Genomic DNA, 8846 nt, shown 5'->3' with positions numbered 1-8846 from the left:
ACGGGGTTTGAAGCGACTGAGACTGGGACCGCGCGATCGTCGTGCATGGCGTGTTGCCTGAAGGGCTCGGCGCACGTCCCATGTCACCATGCTGAAAACCAAACAATGTGTTGCACAATAAAGGCCAAGAACGGGCGCCGAGGCGATACCGGGCTATGTCGGCCGATATCAGAGTGTGGCGTTGCCGACGGACAGATAATTCATGGGATGTGTCCTCGGCCTCGCAACAAGCTGCTCGGCGTGGAGCCTCGTGTCTCTGGGGCGGGAGGCTGTTGCCTTGGCTAACAACATTGATCAGAGTGCGTCCCCGTCCACAGCAAGGCCGAGGGCTAGCTCGCATGGCCTGAGCATCCAAATGCCAATCAGAAGGCATCTTGCATTGCTCAAGCTTCTGAAACAGTGAAGGGCTCGCTTTGTTAGCCCGGCCAAAGTGCCTGACAGTGGTCCCTGTGTCTGCAGTGAGCCCCAATTCGGCTAGAGTCATATTCGCTGAAAAGGGCCCGAGATGGGTTTCGAATGTCAAAGGGCTTCTTGCAATGGTCGGGGCCCTTTTAACAATGAAAGGAGATATGAGAAATGAAGATGCAACGGTTCAAATTTACAATATGACAGTGTAAGGCCCTGTGTCAGCCACAGACCGAAATACCTAGCGAGGGGCCCTCTGCATCGGCCGATAAGCACAACTGGTGTCTCGGTACCAGTTATTGGATTCCCTGTGCCAGTAAGGGATCTGTTTATATGAATAGGAGCCCCTATATAGATCCGTACCATATGTCTCGGTCAGAGGGCTTGACGCAGTAGGGAGCGAACCGGTGTATGATGTGCCCCTCCGAGGCTCTCCGTCCCGACCACCGGGCAACTGTCCGCGTATCACCAGAATGGCAGCCGGTAGGGAACCTAGGATGGGATGGTTACAATCTTGTGGCAACGATATTTTTTTCCAAGCGCTATCGGCCGGCAACATAAATCTTGCATCGGCTGATATGACCTGTTTTGTTCAAATCATTTCTTGACGGCACAGAGCTAATGTCGGCGGCAGTTTGCACAGATACAGCTTCCATTGTAAAATACCTCTGATTGTGCGTGGCAGGTGCAACCTTCCGTAACGATGTTATCGTGGGGACGATATCGGCCCGCAACGTAAAACTCGCATTAGTAGACATAACCTTTTTTGTTGAAATCACCGTTGACAGCGCAGGACTACCAGCTGCTGGCCGTCACGCACCGACATGGAAAAATGCTTGCAAGGAAAGCAGGGGGATGCGACTGAGTGCATTTGATAGTGCTGGTATAGAGTTATCACCTGCTAATACACCACGCTCGTCACATTTTGAGTTTGATTTTTCTGGGTTGGACTTCCGATGCCGTATTGCCTAGTGCTGGCGGGCCGGCGCAAGCAGTGGATTTGCCTCATACCGTGTCCAATGTGTCATGCTTTTACTTGTGCGCGGAAGGCGTAGCCTTGCCATGACGACATTATTGTGGGTTTACGATCGGCCGGCAATGGAAATCTCGCATTGGTAGTCCTGACCTGCTTTGTCAAAATGCTCCCTTGACACAGAGCTAATCGCGGCCGGTCACAATGATGGATGTGACATCCGCTGACACCCCCTAAAATGACGTAAGAAGATGTGAAGGCACGACGTCTCGATGCAAGGGTGGAGTGGATAAAATGGTGAGATAGCTCAACGCGATGGTGCATGACCCCCACATGCAAAGGAATCTTTCGGCCAATTGCTTATAGAATAGCTTATTGTGAAATACGTGAGAGTTAACAGTGGGAACACAGAACAGCGTTTATTACCAAGCGGTGTTTATAAGTCGACTGGGGCTAGAGTGCATTAGGGTATGAAAGCCTAATAGTATAAAAGCCTGTGAGTCTTAGAGCATCCAGTGGTTACGAGACTGCGACGGTGGTTGAGCCCGGCGGGGTTTTTAAGTGCAACATTTACTGTAGGCCATTGGCCGTCCAAATTTGTCCCTTTAAACGCGTAATTTCCAAAGCAAGTGTATCTAAAGTAAACGACAAGGGCGGGGTTGTCTAACACATCTCCACTATCGCGCTCACGCCTGAGACCGTCAGAGCGTGCTATCGAAGCCAGCCGTCGACAAGGATGTGCACCGCGCCAACACATGACGCTTTCCCAGCGCGACGGTCCCCGGGGAGCCGTCGTCGGCCATTCGAGCCGAGCATCTGCCAGCCGCGCCTCGAAGGCCAGCACGTCCGTCGGCCATGGCACACAACGGCGGTAAGGCCTCTTCCCTGTGTGTCTGCCATCATCCAGCGTTGGGGGTCAGGTTGAGAACAGCCTGCAGAGCAGGGGTTTAGTTCTCCGTTCAGTTGGAAGGGGAAAAGGGGTAGGCAGTCTACCAAACTTGGGCGCTCTCTACAACTTTGAGAAGACAGTGGACCAAGTGAAAAGTGAGAGTGAAGAGGCTGCGTTTTTTAGGGCATTTTAAGGGCAGGTTGTGTCATTTTTCACCGCTCACCGCTCCGCCAGCTAATTTTGCGAGACTTCGCGCCTGCCGCAAGCACGTTTTTCTACCAACAGACCAGTCCCCTGTTAGCGTTGAACATGCAAGGGATGAATCGAGAGGTGGGTAGATAACTAATCATTCAACACATGTAATCGATCACTTACCATGGTTCTATCAGCCTCACAGTAAATTCAAATTGTTGATGAGAATTGACTTGTTGAATACGAGAGACTATCAAATATCATTTAGAATTGCGCCCGGATTTTGGGATGCACTCTCATGACAGGCCAAATCATGGTCAAAAAAGACATGAGAGAATCAGAGAAGGTGTGCATGCGCCTGCAAATTGCACAGTTCATAATCCAACTTGCTACCAAAGACGAATAGATCCGCTGGACGACTCCGTGGCAGATCCAGAGGGGCGAGAGCTTTGGCCATGCGAACTTTCCTTAGACCCCTGTAGGCTCCGAAGAGGCCCGTAACCGGCCGAACGGAAGCAGTTATAAACACACGACGCAACAAAATCGGATGTCTTCTTGCCTCCAGACGACCAAGAACGGTCGGGAGCGATCGTGGAGCTTCATGAGCGAAAATAATTCTTCTTCGCTGCTTGAGGGGGAAATGATTGAGGTGATGTTAAGGCCTATCACGCTGTCCAGAGATCCCACGCTGATCCTGGAAGCCCTATACATCCACTCACTGGCTTTACCTGCTTGCGATCTCTATCGCGATCCACGCTGCCCTAAATTTATTGGTGTTTGATCAGGGGCACGACGCTGTTGTCGGGACCCTATATGCTTACTTGTCAGGGAGTTTTTGATCGGTCAAGAGTCCTGCACGGATTCTTCCCATTTGCCCGAGATGCTTTTTACGCCATAGCCGGGGCCCCATATGTTAACCTGCCGGTGCACTCTCGGTTCCTCCGGGGCCCTTCACATTAGTCTCAGGTTCTTTGTAGAGGTGTCGATTGGTATCTCAATTTTTGGAATTCCAAAAATTTCTGAAGCCCGATTTGGACATTGAACAGACAGCGGCAAAAATCCTTGTGTTTTTGGATAGCCCACATCATGCTGCCGTTTTGCAGATTGGTATGCATCTGAACTTGCTGGGTGTTTTCGGAATATTTTTGTTCTGGAACATAACAAGTCGTTAACAACGCGCCTGAACACACTATAACGCCCACACTAGAAACTTCTCCTTTTTGAAACAAGAGGTAAAAAGTTTGATAGTGAAGTGCATCAATAGAAAGAGCATTGCTGTTCATGTCTTTGGGAGATCCCGCGACACTCTCCACTTACCGAGTTACAACTCGTTACCACCCATCATCCGACTAAGTTGCCGCCGTCGCACTTAATGAAAGTTAAGCTGAGCGAACATCGATGTGAATTGTGAATTGTGGATGCTTCACGAAAGCTTGCACCCGCGCCTGTCATACACATTTCTTATCCGAAACCAATCTCTTTCCCTTCACTCGATTCGAGGAAGGGAATGCAACGACCCGAGGAGTGACTGGGGTTATTGGTTGAGTGTAGTAGCTATCTGATATTCGAAAAGGAAATTCTCAATTAGCCTATCTTTTGCATCCTTTTTGGACGGACAGCTGGTCCCTCCTGGGATTTGGGATTGGGCAATGGAACTTAAAAAAACGGCACCTCTGGTTATTTCCTCACTTGTTCGGAGGCCCCTGCCCTGTTCACGGGACCCCTTATAAGTTAACGTACTGAGGCACTCCTCGACCCTCAGGCACCCTCCACAATGGTCTAGGAACATTTGCGGAGGCCCCTTCACTTTTGACGGGGCCCTTTCTGTCAACCTGCCCGGACACTCTTGATCGCATAGGGCCCGTCCCAATCGCCTTGGACACTTTACATTCGCTCGGAGGACCTACGCCGTTATCAGGGGCCGTTTACGTTCATCTGCCGAGGTCCTTTCGATCGCCCAAGGGCATCCATTCTTTGGGTTCTTCCTGTTTACTCGAAGGAGCCTGCGCTCTGGCCAGAGCCCTATATGTTAACCTTATGGGGCACTCCTGATCCCCCAGCGCCTGGGCTTTGCCACTTCGTCGTAGGGCCTACACCGTCGAAGGAACGTAAATGTTATTCGGCTAGGGCTCTCTCCGCCGCTCCGGGGCCTACCACATTGGTCGTGGGCTCTTCCGGGGCTGTCAAAACACCTCTGTTGCCAACGAAAGCCGCACATTAGCTTGCGAATGCCAGAGTGTTTCGCGTGCTCGTGTGTCCTGGCCTGGCTAAATTAGTGACATGTGCACAAGCACGATATCTGCACAATGACGGTTTTCCTTGGTGTTTTAGTCGTCGAGAAGCAGTCAGAGGTGTTTCGATGAATTTTTGCACGCAATTCTATGATATTATTTTGCGCGCCGCCGACATTCAGTGTGTAGTTTTCGTTGGGTATTTAAGAAGCAACGGTCATTATGCTCGTGCAAACGTTCTTAACACCATTCGAAACTGGAATGATCACGGATGACCACCTCTTAGCATGTTTTGGAACTGGAAACTGGGTGACTGTATTCCACCCTGAAAGCAAGCATCGTGCTTGATTCCAAAAGCATTTAGCAACCAACTTCAGCTCATTTCGAGGTGTCTTCTCCAAAACGCTTGACCTTAAAATGACTCAATCCACCATGATCTGGAGAAAATGGACGCCTCCATTTAGGTACAGACATACGTACCACGAATAGTGCTTTGGGACTGCGCACAGGAAGATGATCTCCCGTATACAAGATAACCCATCTAATGGCTGAAGTTTAAGGGTTTTTTTAAAAAGGTCCCGATCTCGATGGGTTGGGGGGAGGGGGCGCAATGTTACGTGCCTCCCCTTGACGAATCCTGGATTTGTCATCGGGACCACTACATTTGCCGTGGTCATTACCTGTCCCTCAAATCGTAGCCTCTGCTCTTAAGAAAATGTGCACACGCATGCTCTTTACGCCTTCGAGGGGTGCTTAGGCTATTGTTTCAAGCCAAGCTTCAGTCGAAAGCACCCACCGCATGACCAACAGGATACCCGCTACGATTTCAAATAACATTGGGTTTAAGCAGTGTTTTGCTATCCTTGGATCATCGGTACACACCGCTATGATCCGGCTGTGATGAGTAACGCGATCTGTTGGGAGAGCTCCGATATCTCTCATCGGTAATCATTGCGGCGGATACTGTCTGAATAAGGCTTCATCGAGTTCTAGGGTGGCGACAGGTTTGATATTGCTTTCCTCTGTGTTGCAAAAACGATTCTGGTTTGGTTAATGTATGTTCCACTAGGTTCACAATTTATATTTAGAGAAACGCAATGCCGAGTAGATTTAAGCCGACGCCATGTATTCATAAATGACTGGATGTGAAATTTGTGCGAGGACATTATCTTGTTTTGGCTGCCGACAGGTGGCAGGTCGGTCTTGCTGGTCCTGGCCTTAGGTCTGCTGGCGTCAACCCACTGCTGGCCTCTGAAAACGTTTGAGCTCGAGCTCGAGCCTCCGACAGAATGTCCAGAAGGCTGGCTCCGCTTCGGCCCTCACTGCCTTCTCCTGGCTGAGGACCGCTTGGGATGGGAGGCTGCTCGGACTCACTGCGACAAGCTGCAGCCGGGCTCGCATCTGGCATCCATCCCAGACCCATTCCAGGTCAGCAATCAGCACGACAGTGCTATGCTTAAGCTGATGCTTCATGGCAACATTGTGTGTCAAATTTTTGAATCATACGTCCTGCACTCAAATTCCGTCTCATGAGCTGAACGCATAAAATGGAAACTCCACACGTTCATGCGCCAGATCGCACGATTGTCAGCCAGTGCAAAATGCTTTTTCAAGTCGATTCGCAACACTAACAATAAGTACTTTTCCCGACAGATGGCAGGCATGCTGACCAAGGTGCGGCGAGCCGGCGAGGATTCTGTCTGGATCGGGCTGTCGGCTCAGCCCTCCGAAAACGGTCAGCTGATCTGGGGCTGGTCTGACGGCAGTCCACTCACCTTCGAGCATTGGGAGGAAGACTCAGCAACCGTTGGGGGCCCGGGAGCGACCAACGGGGTCAGGGTAGCGACCGCTGGCACCAGCGGACGCCAGTGCGCTCTTCTCGCCACACGTCAGAGGAGGTGGCGCCCGGCATCCTGCGCAATAGAGCGACGCTTCTTCTGCAGCCTTAGGCTGGAGGACCAAGAATGAAGGCTAGCTGTCCCACGCAAAGCTGACGGGGTATTCGCTCCTGATATTGTCTGTTACCAGTGACACCACTCTGCCGGCCGTGTCACCAGTGACACCGCTCCGCCGGTCCGTATCACTAGCGGCACCGCTCCACCGGTCTGTGTCACTAGTGACACCGCTTCGCCGGCCCGTATCAGCAGTGACACCGACCCGCCAGCTTGTGTCACCAATGACACCGATCCGCCGCCTCGTGTCACCAGTGGCACCGCTCCGCCGGTCCGTGTCACCAGTGACACCGCTCCACCAGCTCGTGCCACCAGTAACACCGCTTCCCCGGTCCGTATCACCAGTGATACCGCTCCACCAGCTCGTGTCACCAGCGACACCGCTTCCTCGGTCCGTATCACCAGGGATACCGCTCCACCATCTCGTGTCACCAGCGAGTCTCCTTCACCGAGCGCTTCGTCTCCTGATCGCCGCATCACCAGCGCGGAGTCACCAGTAGCACCACTCGGTGAAAGCAGTGTGACACCGCTCCGGTCCGGTGGTGTCACCAGGGACATGGGACCGAACGCTCGCAGCCAGGGGTGCACCACTGCAGATCGACCGGACCACCGCGCTCTCGACCCTTACATTCTATCATTCTGTCGTGGCCTTTTACTTAAGCATTAGCGCCCAAAATCAACCGATAAAATTTCAGTCAATCCGATCCATATTTTTAGAATTACATCCCTTGGGATATTTGGTAGTCACGGTATGTCGTTGCTTACGACGCCGTTTCACTGTACCAGCAGAAGGAGCGAAATGCACTTGCCTATCATTATGTTCGTTTAGTCCGATTGTGCAAGATAGTTGTCTAAGGATGTAGTGAAATATAATAAAAGTAATAATGCCATGATGATTTTCGCTGTTTTTGATTCTCACCTTGCCAACATTTTAAACTCGCGAACTCACGGATTTGGGTTGCGTGACGTCACTTTACACCATACAAGCGAATTAATCACCTCCTTTGATGCCGAAATTACACTCGAAAATTACCTTTAACCTGCAAAAGGGTGACAGGCAAAACTGTCCACAGATGTTTTAATACACAGCTGTGCCGCCCAAGCAGGCAGTCAGTTAAGCGAAGGCATGGGTAAGATAATTCGGTTTTAGTGCAAGATGGCTTATATATATATATATATATATATATATATATATATATATATATATATATGCATATAATTCTGGCAGAAACCTGGGTATAAAAGACAGTATGCAGCGTAGTGCCGTGCGCACAGATAGTCAAAATGAAGGGATTGACCCTTTGCTGCAAGTGCATTGTACCTGAGCTGAGCAAATGGCTTAAGCGTGTTCACAACGCGCCCGGGTGGCTGACTGAATACCCTTCGCTCGGGTGGAGGGTCAATTTGACCTCCTGAGATCTCGGAAACCAAGATAGCCAGAGACACTAAGCTCACAATGTGGATTGATCTGTACGTGAACTCACTTAGGTCCAAATTTGAAGTTTCTAGGGAGGATCTTTGGGTCAAATAAAATCAAACAAGTTCAATCTTCAGATTGGTGTCCAAGTGCCCCTAGAACTTCTCAATCAACCACCGTGAAGCTAGATACTTGTTCTAGCCACAAGGTCAATGAGGTAGTGACCTCTTCTGATCTTAATAAGGTCAAGTTGCCAAAACGCCTACGTGATTGCTACTATTTTGCTATTAAAATAAGCGTCAGGGATTACACTAGACGGTATGTCACTAAAACAAAATGTTGGTCTGAGTCATTTTAGGTCAGTGACCTACTCTGACCTTAAAGATGTCCATGGAACATGCCTGTTGCAGTCCCTGTCATTAATAAATGCGAAATGAGCTATAATATATTATAGCTATTATATAGCTATTATATAGTTATAATATATAGAAAACTACCCGGTATAGCCATGCTCTCGAGTAAAAGCGCAGATTGTTTTTGACTTCGTTCTTACCTCAATACCTGACTCTGTATCAATGGGATCGGTTGTAATTTTAATCAACTTTGTTTGTTATCTAACAAATTACTTCAGACATGTATGGCTTCGTCTAACACTGTTTTCGCATAATGATGAACGACTCCCAAGAGATGCCCTTCGCTGACAGCCATGGCCTGACTTCGACCTGCCGCAGGTTAGCGACCTTGCAAGGTACATCTAATTTTTCACATCAAAGTATCCGCTTTCCAG

The 8846-nt window shown here is 49.9% G+C and overlaps 1 long non-coding RNA gene across 1 annotated transcript; it reads left to right on the top strand.

Moving 5' to 3' along the window:
- The first annotated feature begins 2196 nt into the window (after positions 1–2196).
- LOC119108548 (uncharacterized) lies at positions 2197–7449 on the top strand. The gene is made up of 3 exons (XR_005095306.1): positions 2197–2249; positions 5880–6118; positions 6344–7449. It is a non-coding gene; the product is annotated as an uncharacterized LOC119108548 (long non-coding RNA).
- The last annotated feature ends 1397 nt before the right edge of the window (positions 7450–8846 follow it).

This window comes from Pollicipes pollicipes, unplaced genomic scaffold (genome assembly GCF_011947565.3).
Source record: "Pollicipes pollicipes isolate AB1234 unplaced genomic scaffold, Ppol_2.1 Scaffold_6686;HRSCAF=7923_pilon_pilon_pilon, whole genome shotgun sequence".
NCBI lineage: Eukaryota > Metazoa > Arthropoda > Thecostraca > Pollicipedomorpha > Pollicipedidae > Pollicipes > Pollicipes pollicipes.
The sequence above is the reverse complement of the archived record's forward strand: the minus strand, read 5'-3'. Positions and strand labels throughout refer to the sequence as shown.